This window comes from Crinia signifera, chromosome 1 (assembly GCF_055691185.1).
Source record: "Crinia signifera chromosome 1, ASM5569118v1, whole genome shotgun sequence".
Taxonomy (NCBI): domain Eukaryota; kingdom Metazoa; phylum Chordata; class Amphibia; order Anura; family Myobatrachidae; genus Crinia; species Crinia signifera.
The window spans coordinates 220,507,522-220,535,520 of record NC_139217.1 but is presented as its reverse complement, the minus strand read 5'-3'; the positions used below and the strand labels follow the sequence as shown (position 1 = coordinate 220,535,520).

The window sequence follows — 27,999 nt, the reverse complement described above, 5'->3', positions numbered from 1 at the left end:
ACGTTGCCACCAGTCTCTGCTCAGCTGAAATAGGCCTCCTGAAATAGGTGTCCTCTTTTTCGATTAAAGGGGTGACTAGTGCCAGCAGCTCCATGAAGGTAGGGTCATCCATACGTAGATAATTCCGGAAGTCATCTGGGTTTTTCTCCCGCATCTCCTGTACCAATGGCATATGGGAGAAGGTGTCTCACCTCAGAAGCCAGTCTCTGGTCCAACAGCTGCTATTCTTGCTCCTCCTTTTTTTTATATACTGCAATGTTGTGGCCATAGCAGCAAGAATGCAAGCACAAACCTTTCTTTTCCTCAAGCTCATGATGAAAGTGGTAGAAAACAAATGGAATGAATGAACGAACGTATGTGTTCTCTGCGTAGCCAGCACTGATGTAAAAAAGGAATTCACTTTTGTTTAGGTTCTGTAATCACGACTCTTTGTTTTGGTATGCCCTTAACCCAGTCCATTATGATAATTTTGTTTATATATATATATCGTGTTGAAAGCCCAAATCGAGAGAGTGTGTATGGTGGTACAATCTATTTCTTGCGACTATTTGGACGGGAGTACATCAGACGTCGCAAGTAAAATTGTACAGGTGTGTACGCGCGTATCGACTGTTGTTTGTGGATGGTCAGTCAAACGGTCTCAAGAAAACAGGGATTGTATAGATGTGTACCCAGCTTAACACATTAACATTTCTATCTCTTAAAGTTCTGAACCACTCAGTTTCAGAGTCATCTTTCCCATTGGGCATGATGGGCAGCTGCCCAGGGGCCCATTGATTCTGGGGCCCATCTCAATGTGAAAGACGGCACGGTGGGAAGCAGTTGGGAGCAGGGATCCAGGCAGCGGGGAGCGGCGGCTGACAGCTTGTACCTTAGCATTATTTACTGGCAGTGCGGGAAGCACTGCTGAATATGAAAACACTGGCCAGTCACTGATTGGCAAGAATTCAGCCAATCAGCATCTGGACGGTCTTTTCATATTCAGCAGCACTTCCCGCACCCGCAAATAGCGCTAGGAGCTGTCAGCCGCTGATCCCCGCTGCCCAGATGTCCGCTGCTGCGCAAGGCAAGAGGCTCGCTGAGGTTGATGGAGGAGGGGATCGGGTCCCTGCCAGGATCCATACCCCGGGGATTGGCTGATGGGCCAGGGATCCCCCGGGTGGCTCCGGTTCCATGGATCAACCCATCCCAATCTGTAACATGAGGATGAAATTTGCCATCCTCAGCGGGCTCATCCAGGTCAGCAACCAGGACATCGTGGAGACCTGGTAAGGAGATCACCCGGCAGGCGCTGCATGCTGCACACCCAGGAGGGGGGTGCTACATGGATTCCATTCATTTCTATGTACTGCTGGGTTACCCCATCATTGCATGCAGGGAGCGTGACAGGTTGCCCATATCCTCCCACCCCCAGCTCTTACTATGCACTTCCCTGCTGCTTGCAGTGCAGGGCCATCTCAACATCAATGAGGGCCCAGTGAATTATTTTGCCCAGGGGCTCTCACTGATGTTGAGACGGCCCTGCTCAGTTTATCTGTTATTTGTGCAAAACCCGAAATATTTCTTCAATGTTGATGAAGAGCTACAGTAGTTGCACAGGACTGATCATTGATGCAATTAATGTACCAAATAACGGTACTTCTTTACTTTCACGGCGCCAGCATGGCGCCGCGCGTCAGAGTCCCCTTGCGGGGCACGCTTCGCTCGCCCACGCTGCGGGCTCGGTGGCTCGCTACGCTCGCCACGCTAATTAAAATCAACTCCATGCCAACATGGATAGTGGAGGTATGAACTATCCATGTTGGCATGGTGTTAACTTTGTTTATTTTACTTAGTTTGTGTTAGTTTACTTAGTTTGTGGCGAGAAAGTAAAGAAGTACCCAAATAACTTTATTGACTTAAAAAAAAAGTAGTCAGTTTAAAAAAAAATTGGATCGAACCACTATTGCTGCTAACAGTAAAGCTGTGTCTCTACCCGCTAGGCCACAGAAACCTGTGATTTTCATTAGTGTACTCTATCCCGCACTCTTTGTCTCCCCAAGCCCCCTCTCTCCACTTGTCTTCTCTCTCTCTGCTCTCACTCTCCCTCCCTGGTTATACTGTAGTTGTGTGCAGGCTGAGCCTGGTTCCTCCAATAGGGCAGCTGTGCCCCGCACCTGCCCTATCTGAGTCTGTGGGGGAAATTTACTAAGAATACGAATAGGATTTTTCGTATTCATATTCTGAATACGAATGCATGCGGCTGTTTTAGCCATATGCAAATTCGTATTCCGGTGGGGAATTTACAAAGCAGTCAAATACGACTGCTTTGTAATGCCCGATGTTGTATTAATTCATATTAGCGGCCATATACTGTATACTGTACAGACGCTAATACAAATCCGTATATGCAACCTGCACAGATCAGTCAGTGAGAACTGCTACCTTAGAAAAAGTACAGGACAGTATGTACAGTAAGTTTCTGATATTACCATACGTTACAACACTCTTTGGTTCTGTATCTCTACCCATCTGTCCCCGCCAACCTTTATCCCCCCCCCCAAGGGAGCTGCAATTACTGTATCTCCATCTGTTATTCTATGTGGGGGGTGCAGCATCTGCTACTAAGATGGATAATAACACAAATAAATAGTACAGCACATTTCAGTAACAATTTCAGTTTAATAAAACAATGAAAAATTTACACATTTTGGAAAATGTACTCAAAAAGTCTATTTGCAGTAGCAATTAGTCTTCTAATTTGACTTTGTATTGCATCTGTGAAAATAAAAAAACAATGAACAGTTTTAGAACAGTAATACAGGTTGAGTACTTTACAGTAAATATCTGGACTCCCGTTTTTCTTATGAGACCACGTCCCCTCGCGGGGCTCGCTACACTCGCCACGCTTCAAGCACGGTGGCTCGCTGCGCTCGCAACACTATATAAAATCAAATCCATGCGTAGTTGGATAGTAGGGGTATGAAAAAATGGGGTGCATTTAACATGGGAGTCCAGATAATACATAAGTACCAACATTATTATTATTGTATATGGTACCTCTATTCTGGGGTGGTGGCGGCTTATGGCCCAATGGCACCTGTCCTCCATCTTGCCTGTGACCCGTTTCATGAGAATTTTTTTTTTCTGTAAATGCAGTGAGTTTTACAGTACATTACTGAACAGTACAGTATTTTCTTTTTTTTTTTTTTTATATTTTTATTCACAATTGAACAGAAATAAATAACAATCATTGCATTGTAATTGTTTACACAATTTCTTCGGCTTAGGCACATTGTACAGCAGCATATCATGAGTTAGTGCATACAGATATAGGATTCATCAGAGTGCATCACTTGGATGTGTTGTGGGCGTATCCGTTTAGACAAAGCCTAGAAGGGTGGCTTGCCCGCCGTTAAAGCAGCCATGTTGTACCAAGTTGTTAAATTAACAATTTTCCTTATCGTATCTCTTTCACTTGCTGGTAGTGTTACCACATAGGGTAGCCATATATCAAAAAATTTCTCCGATCTAGTCTCTACATCCCCCATACATTCAACCCAGTCCATCTGGTACATGTATATCAGTCTAGGCATGCATAGTGATAATGGTATGTCTTCTGGATGTATCCACTTGGAAAGTATGGTTTTTTTTGCCGCTGTCGCTATTCTGGCTAACAACAGTTTTGTGCCCTGTACAAGTTTTGGGTTAAGTGAGGGAGGGTAGTAATTCCACAGCGCCCAGTTCATACTTATCTTGAATGTGATGTGTAGTGTATTAGTAATGTATGCCTGTATCTTGGCCCAGAAGGTCTGTACTACTGTGCAGGACCAAAGACAGTGCGTAATTTCTGCATCTGGTGAGGAGCATTTAAAGCAATTTGAATTATCCGCTATTCCCGTTATGTGTCTGAGCTTTGGGGTGAAATAAGCCCTGTGTAGGATTTTGTATTGCATTTCTGCATACGACGCTGACACCATTTGCTTGTTGAGTTTAACCGTGAGTCTTATTACATCTAGGGTGCTCAGTCCTGTCGGTGCGTCCTGCCATTTGGAGAGGCCCGTAGTATTAGTGTTTAAGTCTATTTTCTTCCTGATGAAGTCATATATTACTGATGTCGAAATTGACCTTCCCTCGCTTGTGATTATTAAGTTGTTAAGGGTATTAGTAAATTCGGCCTTTGGTAGGGTGGGTAGTAGTTTGGTGATATAACTTCTGACTTGGAAGTATGCGAATATTGGGATATGTATGTTTGGGAACTTTTCTCTTAAATTTGATAGTGTAAGTATGGTGGTATGGTCCGAGTTGAGAAATTGGTATATCATTCGGAGGCCCTGGTTGTACCATCTCCCATATATCTGGTCTGGGATGCCCTCTTGGAAATCTTTATTACCAGTTAGGGTTGAGAACAGAGTCCGAGTGACGCACAGTTTGGATCGTTGTCTCCATGATCGCCAAGCTATGTACGGGGTATATAGTAAGGGATTAGATTTCGTGGTCATTTCTATAGTTCCCATTGGGGAGTGCAGGTGTGCCACTAGTGTAGTATTGGGTAAGAATGCTTGGTCTATCGCCCGATCTACATAGTGGTTGGACCCCTGTATCCAGTCCAGAGCACACCTCACGTTAGACGCTAGTGCATAGTCCTGAATATTAGGGAGGTTAATACCTCCAAGAGACAGGGGTTGCTGTAACTTGAATAGCGCAATTCTCGGGCGTTTGCCTGCCCATATAAATTTAGTGAGTGCTCTATTGATTTGCATGATATCCTGTTTATTTATGAGGTAAGGCAGCATCTGGACCGGATACAGGAGGCGAGGAAACGAGACCATTCTGTATAGATGGCACCGCCCCAGGTACGAGAGAGGTAGGTGCTGCCACCTTGAAAAGTCTGCTTTTAATTGGGTGATGGAATGTGAGTAGTTGGTGGAGTATATGTCAGATACCTGTCTAGGGAACCTCAGACCTAAGTATGTCAGGTATTCCTGCGTCCATCGAAATGGGAACTCATATGTCCATCCCTGCATAGCTTCAGGACACAACGCTAGGGCTTCTGTTTTATCAAAATTGACTAGGAATCCGGACACCCTGTGGAAGTCTGTCATGGTCTGTTGTAAGTTCGGAATGGCCTCTTTTGGATTGCTGATGTACAGTAGCAAGTCGTCAGCAAATGCTGATACCTTTATGTCCAGCCCCCCCATTTGGATCCCCTTCCAAATCTCATCTTTCATAAAGACCCTAATTAGTGGGTCTAGGGCTAAGTTGAAAAATAGGGGCGAGAGCGGGCATCCCTGGCGTGTTCCCCTCGATAATGTAAAATTTGTAGAGTTGAGGCCATTTACCATTATGTGTGCTGTGGGGTCTGAGTATAGCATACGGAATACGTTCATAAATCCTTCCCCAAATTGTTGGGCTTGCAGAACTCTTAGAATATGCGGCCAGGAGACCCTATCGAACGCCTTATCGGCGTCGCAGCTGACTATAATGGTGTCCTTGGATGAGAGTTGGCTCGACTTATGCATGGCAGCAATTAGTGTTCTTACATTATGTACGGAGGTTCGCCCTCTTACAAACCCATTTTGGGCCGGGTGGAGAATCCTTGACAATATGGGTTGTAATCTCTGAGCTAGTAGCTTGGTGAAAAGTTTGAGGTCTTGATTAAGCAGGGATATAGGTCTATATGATTGCACCTTTTGAGGGTCTTTCCCCGGTTTGGGGAATACTACAATCCTAGCTTCTGTGAATCTGTCCGGTGGGGGATTGCCTAATAGCATGGAGTTAAAAAGGGAGGTGATGTGTGTTAGTATCTGATCATGGGCCATTTGATAGTACTCAGCCCCTAATCCATCAGGACCTGGGGATTTGCCTTTTGTCAAGGATTTGATAAGTGGTGATATTTCTAATTCTGTGACAGGGGACATCAAAGATTCTCTTTCCTCTGGGGTGAGTGTAGGTGATTCGGCCATTCTGAGGAAGTCTAGTCCTTCTGTGTGGTTGTCAGGTGGTGCTGAGTACAGCTGTTTATAAAAGTCCTGGAAGGTATGTAGTATTTCTTGTGGGTTGTCTATGAGGGATCCCCTGGGGGTCTGTATTTGTAGAATTTGAGATGGGGTTGTGTGTGTGCGAATTAGATTTGCCAATAGTTTCCCTGCCTTATTACACCCCCGGAAATATCTATTTCGTTGCGCATTATGTGTAAACTGTGCTCTTTCAGTGCATAGGGCATCATAGGCTTGTTTGGCCGTTCTATATGAAGCCTGGTTCTCCTCTGTGTCGCTTAATAGCATTGCATTATAGGCTTCCGACAGCTTGGTACTACATATTTCTATGGCGTTTCTCAATTTTTTGCGCTTCCTGGCCACATATTCTATAATTTGGCCCCTGATCACCGGCTTAGCCGCTGCCCAAAACAAGTTGATGTCTTTTTCGTGCTCCGCATTGTCTTTCTGATACATGTTAATTGCATGTTTCAGGTGGGTGTGGAAGTCAGAGGAATTAGCTAGGTAGGAGGGGAACCTCCAGTTATATGTGGTTGTTATCGGGTCTGTGAGGGACAATGAGAACCACACTGGGGCATGGTCAGACAACGTAATGAGATTGATCCCAGCATCAATAACCTTATGGAGTAATGGTTTAGACAATAGCCAGTAGTCTATTCTGGATGAGGAGTGGTGTGGGTGGGAGTAAAATGAATATTCTCTGGATACTGGGTATCGGCATCTCCACGGATCACATAGGTTGAGGTTATTGGTTAGTATGTTGGTATGGGCGGCATCGTCTCTCCCTCCATCCCCCCCCGTTCCCGTGGACCTATCTAGGCCCAGGGACTGTACGCAGTTAAAATCTCCTCCCATAATCAGTTCCCCCTCAGCCCACTGTATTAACTTGGAATAGATCGATGTAAAGAATAATTTGTGTTGACTGACAGGGGCATATACATTAATTAGAGTGTATATCAGGCCAAACATTGTTATCTTTATGAATATAAAGTGCCCTTCTGGGTCTGTCCACACCTCTTTTATGGTATAAGGGAGGTGTTTACGAAACAATGTGACCACCCCTCTACGTTTCGAGGTGTATGATGCGGCCTTGAATTCCCCCACCCAGGTGTCCCTTAGTACATTAGCATCTTCTATGTTCCAATGGGTCTCTTGAAGAAATACTATATCTGGCTTAAGTCTCTTCAAGTGGGTCATGATCTTACGCCTTTTAATTGAGGTGTTAAGCCCTTCTACGTTCCACGATATGAACTTTAATGATCGCTGCACTCTAGTGATACTATCTGTTGTAGTGTTTGTTTCTATCCTATACCTGTTTTTGGTTTGACCATTCTGTAGCTATTTCTATTTTTGGCCCTCCCATCCGTCCCAGCGAGCGGACCGGAGGCCCTGGTGGTAATTGTACAATGACCTATTGTGCCTATATAATTATAATGTTTCTCATTCACAACACAATGAAATATTGAACAAACATTTTTAAAAGATACTTTTCGGAACCAATACTGCGACCATGTATGTCGCCACTTATAGTAACATAACTCTGAACTCTGCAATCGCGTGCCCACACATGTTTGTGTCGGGCCTATCACGTAAAACATATTACTAAACAACAATAAACTGTAATTTAAAGGTACTTGGAATATATGGTGAATTATTCTAGTCAATAACCTAAACATGTGTATCACATAAAAGGATATGATGACGACAGTCCTTTTCTATCTTAGAAGGTCAGTCTGCGTCTGACATGTGGGAGGCAGATTCATCTTTGAGAGAGTCTATGAAGTTTTTCGCTGCCTGCGGGGTGTCTAGAAAGTAGGAGCGACCCTCATGTATTACTCGGAGCCTTGCCGGATAGAGTAGCGCAAATTTGCGGCCCATTTCGAATAGCTGCTTGCAAGCCGGTGCAAATTCTCTCCTTTGTGCTGCAACTAGGAAAGAGAAGTCCTGGAACAACAGCAATTTGGCTCCTTGATATCGCAAATCCTTGCATTTCCTGTATGCATCTAAGAGGCGGACTTTGTCTGCATAATTGAGTATGCGCATTATGACCGGTCTTGGTCTGTCTCTATTGGTCTGTCTGTCTGGCCCTATACGATGGACTCTCTCAACCATTAGGGGAACCCCCTGTGGGGTAAGGCCCAGTTCGCTGGGTAGCCAGTCCGTCACCAGCTGCATAAGTTCTGAATTTTTCACCGATTCTGGCAGACCTATGATGCGCACGTTGTTTCTTCTGTTTCTGTTCTCCAGATCTTCGAGTTTGTCATGTATAGTGGTTACCAACTTCTCCTGTTGGGCTATCGTTGCTTTCGATTTCTCCAGCTCATCCTCTAGGTCAGAGATTCTCTGCTCTGCTTCCGACAGCCTCTGGGTATGTTGCGTCAGCTGGGTCAGGGTAGAGTCTATCGATTCTTTGATTGGGGCAAGTTTTTGATCTAAGAGTGTAGCCAGAATGGATGTGATGTCTTGCGTCGACATTTGCGTCGGCAAGGCCGGGTTGTGGTCTGTGTCTGGGTCTTCCTCTTGTGCTGATGTAGGAGAGTTTGGGGTGGATATAGGGGCTGCCCCCTTTCCTCGTCCCTTACTCTGTTGGCTACTCTTTTGCGCCCTTTGCGGCTTGGCTACAAATTTATCCATGGTGGTGAGCATCAGCAATGCGTGTATGCTGGCTAAATCCTGATGTTGGGTATTAGGATTCCCTGCAGCTCCTCCGACCAGCGGCAGTATGCAATGCGGGTGATCCTTTACACTTCACTATAGTGGCTGAGTTTTGTATTGTGTCAGCACTAGTTCAGATCTGATTTCTAAGCTTGAGGTGTAAAGTTCAGGGTTCAGGGTACAGTGTTTAGAGTTCAGAGTCTAGAGTTCAGAAGTCGAATTGGAGTGGGATGAGTCCAGCTGATATGTTTTGGATAGGACAAGATGGGGTAGGATGAAATGGAGTGGAGTGGAGGGGGACAAAGAGAGGGAGTATTACAGCTGCTGCAGATGGTCTTATGGCCTTTTACTATGATGAGCTGAATCAGGCCCCTCTGTCTGTGTCTTGGCAGGAAGGTTTTGTCGCTTCTTTGTATTTTTCAGCCCTCTGTATATACTATCCAGTCCTATTCCCTGTGTATAGTGCAGGCTTCTGGGCTGGGGCACAATCTCTGCCCTTCTCCCCGTGCCCTGGTTGTTGTTGGGTCACTAGCTCTGGGTCTGGCTTCTACAGCCTCTCCCCTCTGTCTGCTCACCTCGTTAGGGGGGGCGTTATGGCGGTATCGGGGTGCCTGTTTCCTCTATGGTGTGCGGTGTGCGGGAGGCGACGCCTTCAGCGTCCCCGACCGCCGTCAGACTTGAGGCCGCGGTCTCGGCCCGTGTGAAGGCCGCGGTTCAGCGCTCGCTCTCCGGGGCTCTGGCGCGGCTGCGTCTGGGTCTCCCCTCCTGTCCACTCACCTCTCGGGGGGCTGGGGAGGTGTCTGGGTATCCCCCTCTTGTCCGGGACGTGCGTCGTGGCAGGCGGCGTCTCCGGTGTCCCAGAACTCGAGGCCGCGGCTCCGTCTTCTGTGTAGGCCGCGATCCTGCGCTCGCGCCTCGGAGCTCCGATGCGGCTGTGACGGGTGTCGATCTGCTTCTCCGTCACTCCTCAGCCGGACTGGCCACAGATGCTCCTTTGGTGGGGCTTTTCCAGATATATATCGGGGTTTTTCTTTGTTTTCTCCCTGGAGCTCTGTGTAATGGCGTCTGCTCAGTCCAGTCGCTGGCCACGCCCCCCCAGTACAGTATTTTCTATTGTGAAATGTAAGTGCATGCAGTTACAGTTCTATACTAATTACTGTACTGTATGTGGCCAAGAGACCGGCTTAATATCACAACTGTCCATCCATTTACTGTACATGTGTCCAACCAGTTGTGATGTCACTCACTGGAGTACACTACTGCCCAGGTAAGGGGGGCACACACAAAAGGTGTGCATGTATTAGGCTCCCCCAAGGACTCTCTAGAGTATTTTACTGTATACAGTATAAGCTCCTGCATTCAGCAAGGCACAAAAAGGCCAAGAGGAATCATGACTGGCAGATGGCTTGACATCATGATGTTGCGCAGCAGAGACATGGGGAGGCTTAGCCCCAGGGGAAGGGATTTGCTGAAGTCATGGTTTAAGGTTCAGAAACAGTGATGAAAGCCTTAATTTAACAAAAAATTAAAAAAATACTGTAAGTTACATTATTAAGAAGTACAAAACTGTACTGTACCTTGATCGTCTGCCTCTACCGAGGGTGCAGGAGTTGCTGTAAAAAAAAAGTGCACTGTCAGTTTACTGTAATAATTATCAACCTCTACCCAATGTGAAAAACAAAATACTGTAGAGTACAGATACTGTAAATGGATACAGATGGTAAAGGCGGCCATGAGATACAGATATGGGCGAGTACATCGTGGTTCACAACGCACTTTTGAGGGCTCTGACTCGCGAGTTGCAGATTGCGTTATGTCCTGCGTTATGTACCACGCCATGTAATACATAGTTTAACCACTGGGTGACTAATGCTCCACTTTAAGACTTTACACTACGGATTTTGTCCTTACTTTACGGACAGAGTTCTTTTATTTTATTCGCAGCCGCAGTTACGTATGGTAATTTATGTAATTGGTGCAGAAGCCATGCTAACCTTTGCTATTGCTGGATGACTACTTCAAACATTATTTGAGGACCTACAGTATCATACGGAGCATGTCATACAGTACGTACTGTACTTTATGGGGCATGTCCTGTATTGGACGTTGCTGTATATCACACACCAAGGGAGCGAAGATAATCACAGGTAACAGTGGCCTAGCGGGTAGAGGCACAGCTTCACTATGTCAGTATCAGTGGTTCGATCCTCAGTTGGTTACAATATATTTTCATTTTTTAAACATACTTTTTTTTTTAAATCAATAGTTACAGTATTTTGTGCTTATCAAATTCCTTCTGACTTTTCCACAAACAAAAATTCACAATGGCAGGCTGCCATGTACACGATAGTTAATACCCATACATACTGCGTTACAGAGAATGATTTTTTTTCGCAACAATAGATTTCTCAAAACTCAGACACAGACCGAAACCTCAGACAATAAGATGTTGATTGCGGTCATACAAAACACAGTATGTTAATTGCAGTCTGCCTTCCTTTTGTTTCCCTGCTATTGTACATAATTCAAATGCACCTATCAGCATTTAGCCGTGAAGGTTTTCCTTTGTCTCTGCCAGCATAAATTCAGCTACAGACGCTAAAATTGTCAAACTATCCAGTTTGTTTTTCTGCATCTAAACCGTGTAGAATTGCTACGGATCGTCTCTTCATCTCTTCCCTGTATACAAGCACGAGATTGTACCTGTACACCTGGACTATTCATTCTGCTGAATCCAAAGTCAAGTTGTTGCTGCGTTCCTGTTTCTACCAAGCTTTACCATCATACTGCCTTCCGCAAGAACAGTACAGTATCTTCTCGCTGGAGCAGTAAGTATAGTACAGTCATTTGTACATTTTGACTGATTGCTGCATTACAGTATACAGTAAGCAGCCAGGCTCCTACGAGGAAAAAATGGTCCCTGCGCGGAAGCGCTCGGTTCCCACCTTGTCCCTGAATGAACCTGTTTCCCTTCTTTCCCTACTGTTCAAATGCACCCGGTGCAGAATACTGTATACAATCGCCTGCTGTGTATACTGTATTCAGATACTGCAGGCTGCCGCTATGGGTATTGTCCGTAAATACTAGAGTCTGTTTCGCAGACTCATTTCGCAGACTCAGTTACTGTATACAGTAGTGATATCGTGATTTTTGATGGCTTCCACGTTCAGTGCAGTGCAGTAGAGATAGCGCCATTTAGAATATTATACAGTGTGTTAAAATTGCCTGGTGTGTATGGGCCGCAGATCCCCGACTAGCGATGACAATACTCTATTAGGGTGGGCTACTGCAGGCTGCTACTATGGGTATTGTCCGTATAATCTGTGCTAAATACTAGGGGTGACATTCTATGGGATGAGATAATCTGACTTTGGTGAATTTTATCGCAAAAACGGCCGTTTTCGCACTTTTTCCCTAATCCGCATATTTAATGAGATGCGAAAATCGGCAAAAAGTGCGGTTTTGCCGCGAAATCGCACTTTTTAAAAGTGCGATTTTTCGTTTTCGCCAGAACTCGCATCCAGATGTTTTCACATTGAAAAGTATACAATTCGCATATTTAATGAGATGCGAATTTGAAAAATGTGTCTAAAAATCCCAAAAAAATCAGACCAGGTTCTGATATGCGATTTGGCCAGAACCCTGCACAGATCATAGAGATCGGTGCATGGCCCTGTGTTAAAAAATGTGGAAAAGTGTTTTTTGACAAAAAAATAGCATACTGTAGATGCACAAATATTAAGTAGCACTGAAATGTATTAAGGTGGACCGCAGCAGGAATCTCCGATCCCTGCTGCGATCCCCCCCTGCAGCGCCGCCGGCCGCATCCCCCATAGGTTTCTATGGGGGATGCGAAGCTGCCCGATGCATCAACATCGGGCAGCCCGGCATCGCACCCCTGGGCTATCGCCATTCTGATATGGCGATAGCCCATTGTAGCCTATGGGTGCACATCGCACTGCCCGGCAGTGCGGTCAGCGGGGTCGGGGGGGGGGGGTGTGTGTCAGCGCGTAATCGCGCATGCGCAGACCCCCCTTTCGGAGCCCTGTCCCTGCGCACAGCAGGTGATACATCCCGGTGATACTGTATGACGCATTTTACAATGCGATCCTGGGCAGTAATATTCTGCCCAGATCGCATTGTAAATGCGATCAATGATAAATGGGGGCCATAGAGAGACAGTGGGAGAGAGAGCAGGGGATAGGGAGACAGTGGGAGAGAGAGCAGGGGATACTGTAGGTGTACAGTGTGAGAGAGAGCAGGGGATAGATGCACAGTATGAGAGAGAGCAGGGGATAGATGCATAGTGTGAGAGAGAGCAGTGGAGTGGGAGTACCTGTGTCTGTTGTGCTTCGCAGTTACTGTAGCTGCTAGGTATAGAGCCAGTCTTCTTCTTTGTGCTGCCAATGGAACCCGGGAGGAAGAAGATGACCACGGGGGAGGTGAAGGGGGCGGGGCTACTGCTGTGCAGGCTACAGCACAGGACGGAAGGAAAGTTTATCTGGTGGGAGGGGGGGCTGAGGGGGTGAAATGTCTGACCCTGCCTGACACAGTGTGCAGCAGCCGGAGCTTGCCACTGACAGGCAGCAACGGCCCTATTGCACTGATACAGAATTGTAGTGGCCGAATGGGAGGGGGCACCCTGCCCAGCCCAGCCAGGCACTGGTGCTGGGAGAGGCCGTGCAGTGTCTCTGGGGATGAGGGGGAACAGAGGGAGGGCTGCTACTGTACATAGTGGACGGGAGGGAGGGCGGCAGGGACGTGCAGTCAGGGGAGGCAGTGCCTCACCTGTCATACTGTAAATCACAAAATACTGTAAAAAACAAATACAAAGATTACAGTATACTGTACAGTACAGTATTTACAGTATAACACATACAGTACTGTACACTGTGTTATACTGTAAATACTGTACTGTATCTTATTGCTATTTTTTTATAGTGTATGGGGTGAGATGCTCTGTGGGAGGCAGAGGGATCTACTGTATGCCTCGCGCTGTCAATGGAAAAATGTCAGCAGCGGTGGGGCGGGGCTAATTTTGTGCACAAAAAGAGGCTGAAAAGCCCATTGAAAAATGTCACTGCACATCTGCCTCAGTGACAGGTACGTCAGCCCACATCATGGAGACAGACGTGATAGGACCAGGGGCATAGGGAGGGTGCTTCCAGTGGAGCGTGAGCTCCAGCAGCCGGGGGAGAGAGCAGCGTTGCCACTGCTGCAGGTCGGCAGAGCCCATGCTCTGGGATGTGTGGCTGCGTGGAAGACCAGCGGGGATTAGTGCGGAGGCTGTCCGGCAGTGTGAAGAAGACCAGGGGAGATTAGTGTGTTGGCTGTCCGGCTCCTGCTCACCTTGTAATTCACTGCAGTAATTCCATTAAGGGGGGGGATTGGCGGAATGGGACTTGTTTTATAACTTTCCTGTCTCCAATTCTCTGCTGCTTTGCAGGGAGTCCAATCTTAAATCCCAATATACCCGCTGCCAGATGCCCAATGCTGCAAAAGGCAGTAGTCTCCACCAGGATCCATACCCCAGGGACAGTGGATTAGTGAGGCAGCCAGCTCGCTCACCTCAACCCCCACTGTGCCAGTGCCGGGGAGATGGCAAGTGACACGCTGGGGTCTGCCGGCTGGTGGGCCAGGGATCCCCCTGGTGGCTCTGGTTCCATGGGTGGGGTGATCAACCCCCCCCCCCCCAAAAAAGTAGTCTTCTACTAAGATGGATAATAACACAAATAAATAGTACTGCACATTTAAATCAAAATTTACTTTACAGTATTACAGTATTTATAAATTGTTTAAAATAAAATCAAAGAGATGATTAGCAGTCCCAATCAGGCTAATAATTTCACTTCTTATTGCATCTGTGAAAATAAAAAACAATGAACAGTTTTAGAACAGTAATACAAGTTGAGTACTTTACAGTAAACATTATTACAGTGTTATTGTATACTGTACCTCTATTCTGCGGTGGTCGCGGCCCATGGCCCAATGGCACCTGCCCTCCATCTTGCCTGTGACCTGTTTTATGAGAAAACATTTTTTCTGTAAATGCAGTGAGTTTTACTGTACATTCCTTTACAGTACATTCCTGTACAGTGCAGTATTTTCTATTCTGAAATGTAAGTGCACGCAGTTACAGTTCTATACTAATTACTGTACTGTATGTGGCCAATGAGACCTGCTTGATATCACAACTATAGTATCCATCCATTAACCGTACATGTGTCCAACCAGTTGTGATGTCACTCACTGGAGTACACTATTGCCCAGGTAAGGGGGGCACACACAAAAGGTGTGCATGTATCAGCCCCCCCCCCCCAAGGACTCTCTAGAGTATTGTACTGTATACAGTATAAGCTCCTGCATTCAGCAAGGCACAAAAAGGCCAAGAGGAATCATGACTGGCAGATGCCCTGACGTCATGATGTTGCACAGCAGAGGCAGGGATTTGCTGAAAGTCACGGTTTAAGCTTAGGCACTGGGGGAGGGGTTGGATACAAGGCACTGTGTGGGGAATAAGGTTGAGAAACAGTGGTGAAAGCCTTAATTAAAAAAAAGGTTTAAAAATACTGTAAGTTACAGTATTAATAAGTACAAAACTGTACTGTACTGTACCTTGTTCTGCCTCGAACGAGGGTGCAGGAGTTGCTGTAAAAAAAAAGAGCACTGTCACTTTACTGTAATAATTATCAACCTCTACCCAATGCGAAAAACAAAATACTGTACAGTACAGATACTGTAAATGGATAAAAATCACATCCCATTAAATAGCTGATTTGTATGCTTTTTCATGGGAAAACATCTGGATGCGATTTTTCGCCACCTTAAACTCCTTGCTCTCCCCCCCTCCTCCAGCTCTTCTGTCCTCCATTGTCGCCACTGATTTTGCTACCTACAGTACTTTTCAACCAAAATCTCCCCTCTCAGGACTGCCATCACTGCTGCCATGACCTCACCCTCTCCCTCCTACATCTCCACTCCCCTCCTTCCAACCCCTGTCCTCATTTTACCCCACCACTGCCGCTGAAGTCCACTCTATCCTTCAATCCGCTTCTCCCTCCTCCTGCCTGCTCGATCCTATCCCCTCCAATATTATCCGTTGTCTCAGTCCGTCAGTCTGCTCTCACCTGGCTCACCTCTTTAATCTTTTCCTATCCTCTGGGATCTTCCCTTGCTCCTTCAAACATGCTCTTGTCTCCCCTATTTTCAGTATCCTATTGTTTTTCGTTCGTCCTCCTTTTAGTCTGTTAACTCTTATGAGTAGGGCCCTCCTTCCTCACGTACTCACCCTACCTCTTTACCTCACCTGTGCTCCTGTCCTGTTCTTCCCTTCATCTACTTCATCTTCAGTCTCCTCGACAATTTCGACACCTACAGTACTTCTGAACTGATGCTGATTTTAGTTCTACCAGCTACTGTATACCCCTATTTACAGTATGCTGTATTTTTCAACACACCCTGTACGTTACCTTGTAATTTGTTTTTTGTTTGCTAAAGTATGTACGGCGCTGCGGACACTTCGTGGCGCCTTATAAATAAACGTACTACTACTACTTACATGGTTGTGGAGGAGTTTGGGCATACTGCCAAGGTAGCCAAGGGGAATGCACTGTGGAAAAATAAATGATTGTTCATTTTCTGAAACAATAGTAATACAGTACAGCATATTGTACATACAGTACAGTACAAATACTGTACAGTACAGTACAATAGTGTCTTATACTGCAGCACATAGAGTAGTATACTAGTGTACTGTACAGTACTGTATGAACACCAATAAAGTCATAAGAATTGTCATACTGGAGCACAACTTTCTGTGTTCAGTAATGTACAGATGGAGCAGCTCCCATTTCAGCTGCTCCTTGCGACAGAATCTCAGGACAGCTATCCATACTGTAGGCCAGTATTCAATGCAGCAGAAGCTGTTGCAGCAGTGAGTGTCGATGAATGAAGGCATTACACACTTTAGGGGGCATTATGCATTAGGTGATAGGGGGGGTAGAATGCATAATTACTGTAGACACTAAAGGGGTGCATTCTTCATACAGTATGGGTCATTCTGTACAGTATACAGAATGGCAATATTGAGGGAATTTTGTACTGCACAGGTACAGTACAGTATATGGCTTTAGAGGTGGACTGCACAACTCCCTCAATGCTCCACACCATTACTCCCACCTTCCCTCCCTGCTCCACACTACTACTCCTACCTTCCCTGCCTGCTCCGCACTATTACTGCCACCCTCCCACCTTGTTTTGCACAATTACTACCTCCCTCTCTACTCCGCACTATTACTCCCACCCTCCACCACACTATTATTACTCCCACACTACCTCCCTACTCGAAACTACAGTATTACTCCCCCCGTGATCCACACCACTACTAACTATGCTTGATGGGGAAGGGGCCCCAGAGAGATCAATGTACAGGATGGTGCCCCAAGATTTCTGGTGCCGGCCCTGAGTACAGTACTTACATCCTGGTGGAGTTCTGCTCGAGGCTGGAGGAAGAGCTTCTGCCACTGCCAACTCACTTTCTGTAGGGCTACTGTAGGGGTGTTCCTGCGGCTCCGGGGATGAAGTGCTCCAAGTGTCGCCCTTTACACTTTCTTCATCCTCCTGGCCTTGGGCATCTTCCTCTTCTTCCGGATATTGCAGGTTTGTAAAACAAATGTCACCACAAGTTGAGCTTGGTGATACAGTACACTGTACAATAGGGAACAATAAAGTCTGTAGCATAGAGTACTGTATATACAGTACAGTACTGTATTGTACTGTAGGGAGGCAAAGAGACACAGAGGGGCTAGTTCAGAGTTGAGCGCAAGCAGACACACTTGTGTTTCTGCACATGCGTAAGAGGGGATGGAATGGAGCTGGGGTCTATTAGTAGCACTTGCATTCATAAAGAAAAAAGGGGGGGTTCAGTTACCGAAGTAACTGGAGGGGCGCCTGTATGAGTGGTCTCTACCAGCAGCTGTCAAAAAAGGGATTGTCAGTCCCTACAGAAAAACAGAAAAAAGGGTGGGTAGACTGCGCTTATTGATGACAGAGTGAGAATGTTTTTAAAGCATAATGAATTTAATACTACAATAACATGTATAAAAAATACAATGTAAATACACAGTAAAATCAGGGAGGGATAGGGAAGGGGAATAAAAGAATAGGCTGCATCCACTGTAGGTAATATCACCTTTTGGTATGTCCACAGTTCAATGGGAACCCAAATGCTGGTTAGATCCTGTAATGCTCGGATACAGCGGTGCTCTGTAAAACTTGATCCAGATATGGTGTGGGGGTAGCGAGCCTCCCAATTGGAAAGTTAGGTCGAGACGTCCGCTGGGTGACACTGGGTGGGTGTTAGATAGGCGGCTTGCCTTCAGAAGGAGAGTGCCTCACTCCAGGTCAGATTAGCCGATGGTGTTTCGCAGCTTTAGGATCTCCAGTGATGATGGGTGGTGGATGGTGGTGGTGAGGAGCAGCGTATTCAGGGGGCCAAATTGCAGCCTGGGCCAACGCGTTTCGCTGCAAACAGCAGCTTTTTCAAGGTGGTTTGGGACAGGCAAGGGAAGGGGTATATATACCAGTGTTACTCAGGTGAATTGTGTGCACCTGTGCGCAGGTAATCAATTCTGCACAACATAAAAACACATAAAATAACATCTCATAATGAGCAGGAGACATAACTTAATAAACTCTTTATATATAAAGTAAAAAACGAGTGTTATCTCAAGTAGAAAACATTACAAAACATTCAGGAGGACACAGAGTCAGACCATAGCGTTATGTCACTTCCGGGTATGGACTTCCGGTTTGGTGAATGAAACGCATGTGGAGCGCACAGCGCTGTTAGTACAGCGCTGTGTAAACAGGAGTTGATAGATGATTATAGGTGGATCTAATAATATAGAGCTTGGTACATTTATATATGTTTATAGAGCGGGATTGCGCTGACAGCAAAGGCATATAGCAATATGCTGCAGCGCTACACCCTGATACTTCCGGGTATGGACTTCCGGATTTTGCGAATGGAACGCATGTGACACGCATAGCGCTGTCAGTACAGCGCTATGTGAGAATCATCTAGCATATATTTGCAGTGGGTGATATTTAAACAGTTCAAGAAGAAAAATGACACCAGTACATATGACAATAATCCCTGGTAGTAAAGGGCATCAATATAAAGAGGGCTGTATTTATCATTGTATATATGCAAAGGGTGTATATGGTGCAACCCACAGAGGTTTCCCTCATGTAGAGGAAACAAAGGAGGCTTATTAATAGGGCCTCTTAGGTACTTGGGGGCTATAAATAGCTAATATACACATGCGGCCCATTCGCACAACCAATATTTTATGCGTATAGTATTAATTAGGCATAGAAAAATGAAGAAATATGTATATATTAATTTACACAGATATAGAATAATTCCAATGTAACAGGCAAAAATTATAAACAATAAATACAGTGAAAGTTTGCTAGAAAAGCATATCCAACATTATAAATCAATATATTGACAGTATAGACAGACAAAAAGTAATGAATGATAATAAATTTGCATTAGTGTAGACAGAAAAATATTATTTCTTGTATATATATATAGATGATGGTTGTCATATGTAGGATGATGTAACAATAATGGAGAAGGGTTCAGATGTGAGTCCATAGGGATACAGAATACTGAAAACATTAAAACTGAGGGAATAAAGTAAGGTAGGTCTCTAAAGGTGATATTCGAAATAGCAGGAGCAAAGAATGTTCTTTTACACATAATGGACCCAAGTGTTTGTGGTGATTCATAATACAGAGTTCAGCTCTACTGCCTCATTGAGTCCTTCAGGGTGGATGGTATGGAGCTGAAACATCCAAAACACTTCTTGCTTGCTCAAAAGCTTGAATCTATCACCACCTCGGTGGGTTTTAGGTATCGATTCAAGGCCCATTATGCTGAGGCCCTTAGGGTCTCCTGCATGGGCTTCAGAGAAGTGTCTGGATACACTGTGCAAAGGTGACTGCTTCTTGATATTTCTCCGGTGTTCCAGAAAGCGCACTTTCAGGGCACGGGTGGTACGGCCTACATAGCCTAAGCCACAAGGGCACTGTAAAAAATATATTATATATTTTGTATTACAATTTATAAATGTGTCTATTGTGTACATTTTTCCCTCTCTGTTTTTAATTTCAAAATTTTATTTTTTGGGAATGTGACTGCACGTGATGCATCTACTGGCCCCACATTTAAAGAAACCATTTTGTTTGGTTCCCAGCCATGTGGTTGTGAGTGGTTCCTTTGGGACATCCTTGAGGGGTTTAATAAAGCTGGGTGCCAACAAATTCTTAAGGGAACGATTTTTTTTGAAAACAAAACGAGGTTTTTTAGGGAGTAAATCAATCAACAGGGGATCTTGTTTAAGGATATTGTAATTTTTATCCACAATTTTCCGAATCACATTGGAATGTGTATTATAAGTAGAAATATACATAACTTGGCTCTGAGTTTGATAAGAGTTTTCATTTTTTTGGTTTTTGTTTTGGTATTTTAGAAGGTCTTCTCTCTCCATAGATGTTACTTCGGAGAGAGCTTGGTCAATGAGTGCTTTAGGATAGCCCCTTTGTAGGAACGACATTTTCATGTCTTCCGCTTGCTCGAGGAAGATCTTTTTATCGGAACAATTCCTGATAAATTGTCCCTTGGGAATGCCCTTTTTCCAAGGAGGGTAATGAGCACTGCTGAAGTGCAAGTACGCATTAGCTCCAACCTCCTTGGTGTAGTTGGAAGTAATGATTTTGTCTCCCTCCACTGAGAGGGTCACGTCCAGGAAGGAAATCCGCTTAGAATCAAGGTGGTGGGTGAAGGTTAAATTATACGTGTTGGAATTAAGGTGTTCAACGAAAGAAAGTGCTAGGGAAGGGGCCCCATCCCAAATAATAAATAGATCATCGATGTAACGGCCATAGAGGACCAGGTTCGCCCCGAATGGGCTGTCCCAAATGAGATGTTGCTCCACCTCCCCCATATAGAGGTTGGCGTAACTCGGAGCGAACCTGGTCCCCATGGCCGTCCCCATCACCTGCAGGAAAAAAGTGTCTTGAAATAAGAAATAATTGTGCTCAAGTATATAACTAATAGAATCAGTGATAAAGCGTTGGTGTCTCTCCCCCAGGTCCCCATCAGACACAAGTCTTCTGATTATAACCTCTTTCCCCAGTTGGTGGGGGATGTTCGAGTATAAACTCGCAACATCAAGAGTGAGGAAAGAATATGAGTTTTTCCATTTGATATTTTGAATTAATTGGAGAAAATGAATGGTGTCTTTGATGTGGGACCTGAGGGTAGAGACCCTTGGCTGAAGGAAGGAATCAACATAAAAGGAAAGGTTGGAGGAAAGTGAGTTAATACCAGAGATAATAGGACGACCCGGGGGTGTAGTGAGGGATTTGTGAATTTTGGGAAGGTGGTAATAAATAGGGGTGAGTGGATGTTCACAGAAAAGAAAGCGGAGTTCGTCCCTGGAGATGACCCCCTCACTGAAGGCATTCCTCAATAATTCAAAGAGAGTAGCACTAAACTCCTTGGTGGGATCTTTATCAAGGGTTGTGTAGAAAATGGGATCGTTAAGTTGCCTATTGGCTTCTATGATATAATCCTCACGATCCTGGATGATAATACCCCCACCCTTATCAGCCTCTCTTATTATTAGTGTAGTATCTTTCATAAGATTCTTGAGGGCCTGATGTTCACTCTTTTTAAGATTAGATTTTTTTAGTTCCAGTTTGGGATTGATGTTTTGACACATGTTCTTAAAGTCACCCAAAGTAGTTTTGTAAAACGATTCAACATTAGACCCTTTTGATTTAAGGGGAAAAAAATCAGATTTTAATTAAAATTTATCTTTACTAATATCGAAGATTTTAGCAGTTTCGGAATTTTCTTGGCCTATTTCTTCAAGTAACTCAGTGAGAGCGGCAAGGGCAGGTGCATCTCCTTGATCCAGGATGATGGCTGCCGCTTCATCTTTATTTTTGTGTAAGATTTGTCGTGCAAAATATCTTTTGCGACAAAGTCCTCGAATGAACCTGTTCAATTCGACGAACAAATCGAACATATTTGGGGGTGCTGTTGGGGAATATTTTAGCCCTTTTTCCAGTAGTGTAATTTCTACCGGTGAAAGGGTTCTAGAAGAGATATTGAAGATTGACTGTTTTTTAACAAATTTAGGTTTTAATTTCTTCTGTCTCTCCTTTTTTCCCCCCCTTCGCCCTCTGAGTCGTGACTTCTTCCCCTTTTTGGGGTTCCTGAATTTAGTTCCCTGTAGGGGTGTGGATCCCCTTGTGTTGAGAATCTTTGGTCTAAAAAAACCTCCTCATGATCCATCCGTGGGTTTTTAGGGAGTAAGTCTTTAGGCCGTGCTCCCAAAAGCCTGGACTCTTGGGTGATAGTGGGTAAAGGCCTCTCAGTTAGTAGAGGAGGGTAATTAGTATCATATATGGTTTGGCGGTGTTTGTCTAGTATTTGCGAACCAGGGTGGGTCCCCTGTCTTCGCCAATAATCGCCTGAATTTTTTCTCCCTTGATAGTTTGTTTTTGAGAAGGACTTTTTTCTATATTGTTTCCTTTCAGGGAATTGTTTTCTGTTATTAATGGGTATGTAGTTAGGGTCCATATCTACCTTTTTGTTTCTATTTTTGTCTCTATAGGACCTAACTGTGCCATGTTTATAATCCTCAACGTCTCTCCTGAATTTTTTACTTTTCATTTCTACGATGGATTGTTCGAACTTTGTTATCCTATCATTGGTTAGTTCATCCCTTTCTTTATATTCTCTTGTCTGTCTAGATGTATCCATTTTGAGTTTCAATTTGTTAATTTCTTCTATTGTCTTCTCTGCCTGTATTTTTCTATATCTGATTACTATTTTTATAAGCTCGACTGAACATGAGTCTAGGGTTTGTTCCCACTCTCTTTGGAATTCAGACTCTGGCTGGAAAATAGACGGCTTGAACAGCCTTAGGCCTCTAGGGATGATATTATTTTCCAAATATTTTTGTAAGTTTGTACTGTCCAGCCAGTGTTTCAATTCAGTTTTTAATAATTTTTCTAAGTTCATGAAATCATCTCTCAACTCATGATTAGTGTTCTCTTTTTCAAACACAGGTTGTTCCCAACGGGAAGCATAAGTTTGTCTCCTGCTCATTCTGTCATCAAAGTTGGCGAAACAGCTCATACTGTCTTCCCCACACTCGACTAAAAATCAAGAAAAAAGGGGGGGTTCAGTTACCGAAGTAACTGGAGGGGCGCCTGTATGAGTGGTCTCTACCAGCAGCTGTCAAAAAAGGGATTGTCAGTCCCCACAGAAAAACAGAAAAAAGGGTGGGTAGACTGCGCTTATTGATGACAGAGTGAGAATGTTTTTAAAGCATAATGAATTTAATACTACAATAACATGTATAAAAAATACAATGTAAATACACAGTAAAATCAGGGAGGGATAGGGAAGGGGAATAAAAGAATAGGCTGCATCCACTGTAGGTAATATCACCTTTTGGTATGTCCACAGTTCAATGGGAACCCAAATGCTGGTTAGATCCTGTAATGCTCGGATACAGCGGTGCTCTGTAAAACTTGATCCAGATATGGTGTGGGGGTAGCGAGCCTCCCAATTGGAAAGTTAGGTCGAGACGTCCGCTGGGTGACACTGGGTGGGTGTTAGATAGGCGGCTTGCCTTCAGAAGGAGAGTGCCTCACTCCAGGTCAGATTAGCCGATGGTGTTTCGCAGCTTTAGGATCTCCAGTGATGATGGGTGGTGGATGGTGGTGGTGAGGAGCAGCGTATTCAGGGGGCCAAATTGCAGCCTGGGCCAACGCGTTTCGCTGCAAACAGCAGCTTTTTCAAGGTGGTTTGGGACAGGCAAGGGAAGGGGTATATATACCAGTGTTACTCAGGTGAATTGTGTGCACCTGTGCGCAGGTAATCAATTCTGCACAACATAAAAACACATAAAATAACATCTCATAATGAGCAGGACACATAACTTAATAAACTCTTTATATATAAAGTAAAAAACGAGTGTTATCTCAAGTAGAAAACATTAAAAAACATTCAGGAGGACACAGAGTCAGACCATAGCGTTATGTCACTTCCGGGTATGGACTTCCGGTTTGGTGAATGAAACGCATGTGGAGCGCACAGCGCTGTTAGTACAGCGCTGTGTAAACAGGAGTTGATAGATGATTATAGGTGGATCTAATAATATAGAGCTTGGTACATTTATATATGTTTATAGAGCGGGATTGCGCTGACAGCAAAGGCATATAGCAATATGCTGCAGCGCTACACCCTGATACTTCCGGGTATGGACTTCCGGATTTTGCGAATGGAACGCATGTGACACGCATAGCGCTGTCAGTACAGCGCTATGTGAGAATCATCTAGCATATATTTGCAGTGGGTGATATTTAAACAGTTCAAGAAGAAAAATGACACCAGTACATATGACAATAATCCCTGGTAGTAAAGGGCATCAATATAAAGAGGGCTGTATTTATCATTGTATATATGCAAAGGGTGTATATGGTGCAACCCACAGAGGTTTCCCTCATGTAGAGGAAACAAAGGAGGCTTATTAATAGGGCCTCTTAGGTACTTGGGGGCTATAAATAGCTAATATACACATGCGGCCCATTCGCACAACCAATATTTTATGCGTATAGTATTAATTAGGCATAGAAAAATTAAGAAATATGTATATATTAATTTACACAGATATAGAATAATTCCAATGTAACAGGCAAAAATTATAAACAATAAATACAGTGAAAGTTTGCTAGAAATGCATATCCAACATTATGGGGGACATTTACCAAAATGGATTCCCTAAAAATTCGTATTCGTATTTGTATGCGTAGGAAATACGAATGTGTACGAATGCTAGTGATCTTGAAAAAGTCGTGTTCCGGAGTGTAAGTTATTACAAAGTCGTATTTGTAAAATTCGTATTTTCCGATGGTGTAGACATTCGTATGTTGGTTTACGCATGTTTTCGTAATGTCGTAGATTCGTAGCTGAAATACGAATGTCGTAGCGTTTTTTGTCCGAAAACCCAGTTATTTCACGACTTTGTCGTGAAATGAAATACGAATTTTCGTATATTCAACCACATGGCTCACTACGAAAATGAAAGTACAAGCGTGATTGGTGTATCTCTTTTACACTGGGGAGGGCTCTCAGACCCATATATAAGTCGTGGAGGCGCCAAAACTTGTTGTGGGTGTAGTTTGGAGTGTGGAGGAGAGAGGTGCAGTGGAGAGTTTGGTTGGTGTTTTTTGGTGAGTTGTTTCTAAGTGATTTCTGAGTGTGTATTGTTCTGAAAGTTGTCTTGTGCTATTGTTTGTCTTGTCCTTTTCAAAGTTTGTCCCATTAGTTTTTTTTTTTTTGTCCTATAGTCGATATTTGTGTGTGTTTGTGTGTGTGTTTGTGTGTGTGTGTGTGTGTGTTTGTTTGAGGGAAGGAGTAGGAGTGTGTTTTGTGTTGTTTGTGTTTAATTTTTTGTGTCATGTCTGAGAGTGGTGACAGTTCCATGGCTGAGGTGGAGGAGGTGCCTGATGTGATGGTGGCTGATGAGGAGCTGGAGGAGGAGGAGGAGGAATATGTGGCTGAGGAAGGTGAGGGTGAGGATGATGATGATGATGATGATGAGGATGATGTGGCTGTTGACACCCCTGCTGCCTCTAAAAAGGGGAAGAAGAAGGCATCTTCACAGAATACTTTGAAGAAGATGCCAATGTTCACACCAGCAGAGAGCAGTGCCCTTGTGCATAACATTATAAAGTATAAGGAGCCCCTATTCTTTAAACCTGTGTCGGCAGCACGGAAGGCCACTATATGGAAGCAGGTAGTGGAGGCGGTCAATGCACATGGGACCATTGTCCGTGACTTTGCTAATTGCAAAAAGCGTTTTTATGATATTCGCCGGCTGGTGAAAGAGAAGATCACAAAGGAGGACAAGTTTCGCCGGCGATTTGGCCCCAATGTCCCATCTCCAATTGATTGGAAGAACTATGAGAGGGCAATGGCCACTCTCATTCCGAAGGAAGTGACCAACCCGCCTGGTGTGTTTGACACAGATAGCCGACATGTTGGTGAGTAGTGGTCAGTGCAGTAATTTGCTCATAGTTATGATGCCACATCACATTTTGGACCAACAGCCATTGTTTAGTCACAAATGAGGCACACACCCATGACATCAGTGTCATGTAAACATGCAATACACCTCACATGGTCTTTTTTTTTGGTGTTGTATTTATTGTAAAGACATTTGGTCGACACATGCAGTATGTTGACATGTGAAGGTTCAAACTTTTCATGCACACATGTTTTGTGTAGTGGGTTACTGTATAGCGCAGGCTGTTAGCATTATAACACAATTGCACAGGTTAGGTCTGTACAAACACTGCAAAGCACAATACCTCATAGTCATGTTCATGGTCCCTTTGTGTTGAATAAGGTAGTGGTATTTGACTTCACTGTAACCTGACAAAACACTTGTTAGATAATCAAACCAATATGCACTGCAGGGGGCCAGACAGGGCCGTTTTTAGAGGCGGACAAGCCGTGCAGCAGCCCGGGGCGCCGCACGGCTTGTCAGCCTCTGTTAAACAGCCGGGGCGCCTGTTAGTTCCCCCCAGCGCCGCCTTTACCCCCTCTCCCCGTCCGCGGCGCCACAGCTTTTTAATTTCCCAGGGGAGGGGAGGGGAGCGCATCGCGTCTCTCCTTCCCCACGCTCACTTGGCTGTCAGCCAATCAGAGCTCGCGGGCGGCAGCCAATCAGGAGCCAGCCCGCGAGCTATGAATGGCTGACGGCTCAGGCAAACACTGTGAAGGCGAGGTGCGTGATCATGTGCGCTCCGCTCCCCTCCCCTCCGAGTCCCCAGGAAAGCAGCAGCAACGCAGCAGCAGCGCAGCAGCAGCAGCCAAGACACAGACAGTGAGTTGTGGGGGCATATATGTGTGGCACTGTGGGGGCATGCCACTGTGGGGGCATATATGTATGGCATTGTGGGGGCATATCTGTGGCACTGTGGGGGCATATTTGGCACTGTGGGTGCATATATGTATGGCACTGTGGGGGCATATTTGGCACTGTGGGGGCATAGCTGTCACTGTGGGGGCATATGTGTGGCACTGTGAGGGCAAATCTGCCACTGTGGGGTCATATATGTTTGGCACTGTGGAGGCATATCTGTGGCACTGGGGGAATATTTGTCACTGTGGGGGCATATATGTGTGGCACTGTGGGGGCATATATGTATGGCACTGTGGGGGCATATATGTATGGCACTGTGGGGGGCATATGTGTGGCACTGTGGGTGCATAGCTGTCACTGTGGGGGCATATGTGTGGCAATGTGGGTGCGTATCTGCCACTGTGGGGGCATATATATATGGCACTGTGGGGGCATATCTGGCACTGTGGGGGCATATTAGTAAACGGCGGCAGCGGTGCGTGGGGCAGAATGTGTGGTACTTATGTATTATCTGGGCAGCCAATTTTCTTCATCGCATGCGATGCGATTTTTCATTGTAAAGACCCGATTTATCATTGTATAGCCACCCATGGGTGATTTCATACCCCCACTATCCAACTAAGCATGGAGTTGATTTTATATACTGTAGTGTGGCGAGCGGACGCAGATTACTTTACATGTATTCTGCGTCCCCTCGCGGGGCTCGCTGCACTCGCCACGCTTCCGGCTCGGTGGTTTGCTGCGCTCGCCACACTATATAAGATCAACTCCATGCATAGTTGGATAGTGGGGGTATGAAATCACCCATGGGTGACTATACAATTAAAAATCGGGTCTTTACAATGAAAAATCGCATCGCATGAATTGTATGCCACTATATTGCATGCGATGCGATGCAATACAATGAAAAAATCGGGCGCCCAGATATTACACAAGTACCGAATGTGTAATAGGCGTTACGGTGTGGGGAGTATTGCGTAATTGCCATCACAGTGTGGAGTGTAATGGGCATCACAGTGTGGGGTCTAATGGGCATCATGATGTGCGACATAATGTGTAATTGTCATCACGGTGTGCGACATAATGTGTAATTGTCATCATGGTGTGCGACATAAGGTGTAATTGTCATCACAGTGTGCTACGTAATGTGTTATTGGAATCACGTATAAATAGTGTATAATGATTTAAGTAGGCTGTCATTGGCCTTGATCTGTGAGGTGTACTAGGTCACTGTGTGGCCTTCAGCTGGCCAACTTAAGTGCGGGAGGACAATGACAATTCCTGCGGTAACCAATGTCTGGTCATGCAGGTCGCAAAAGTGAGATGTAAGGTAATTGTTGTCCTGC

At 44.9% G+C, this 27,999-nt stretch overlaps 1 long non-coding RNA gene across 1 annotated transcript in view; it reads right to left on the bottom strand.

Annotated features, from left to right (window-relative positions):
- Positions 1 to 3,039: 3,039 nt before the first annotated feature.
- LOC146027259 (uncharacterized) overlaps positions 3,040 to 27,999 on the bottom strand; it is a 31,802-nt gene continuing 6,842 nt past the window's right edge. Inside the window, exons 2-3 of the long non-coding RNA XR_014454726.1 lie at positions 10,211 to 10,246; positions 3,040 to 3,126 (exon numbers count right to left, since the gene is read on the bottom strand). This is a non-coding gene — a long non-coding RNA (uncharacterized LOC146027259). The remainder of the gene's footprint in view (positions 3,127 to 10,210; positions 10,247 to 27,999) is intronic.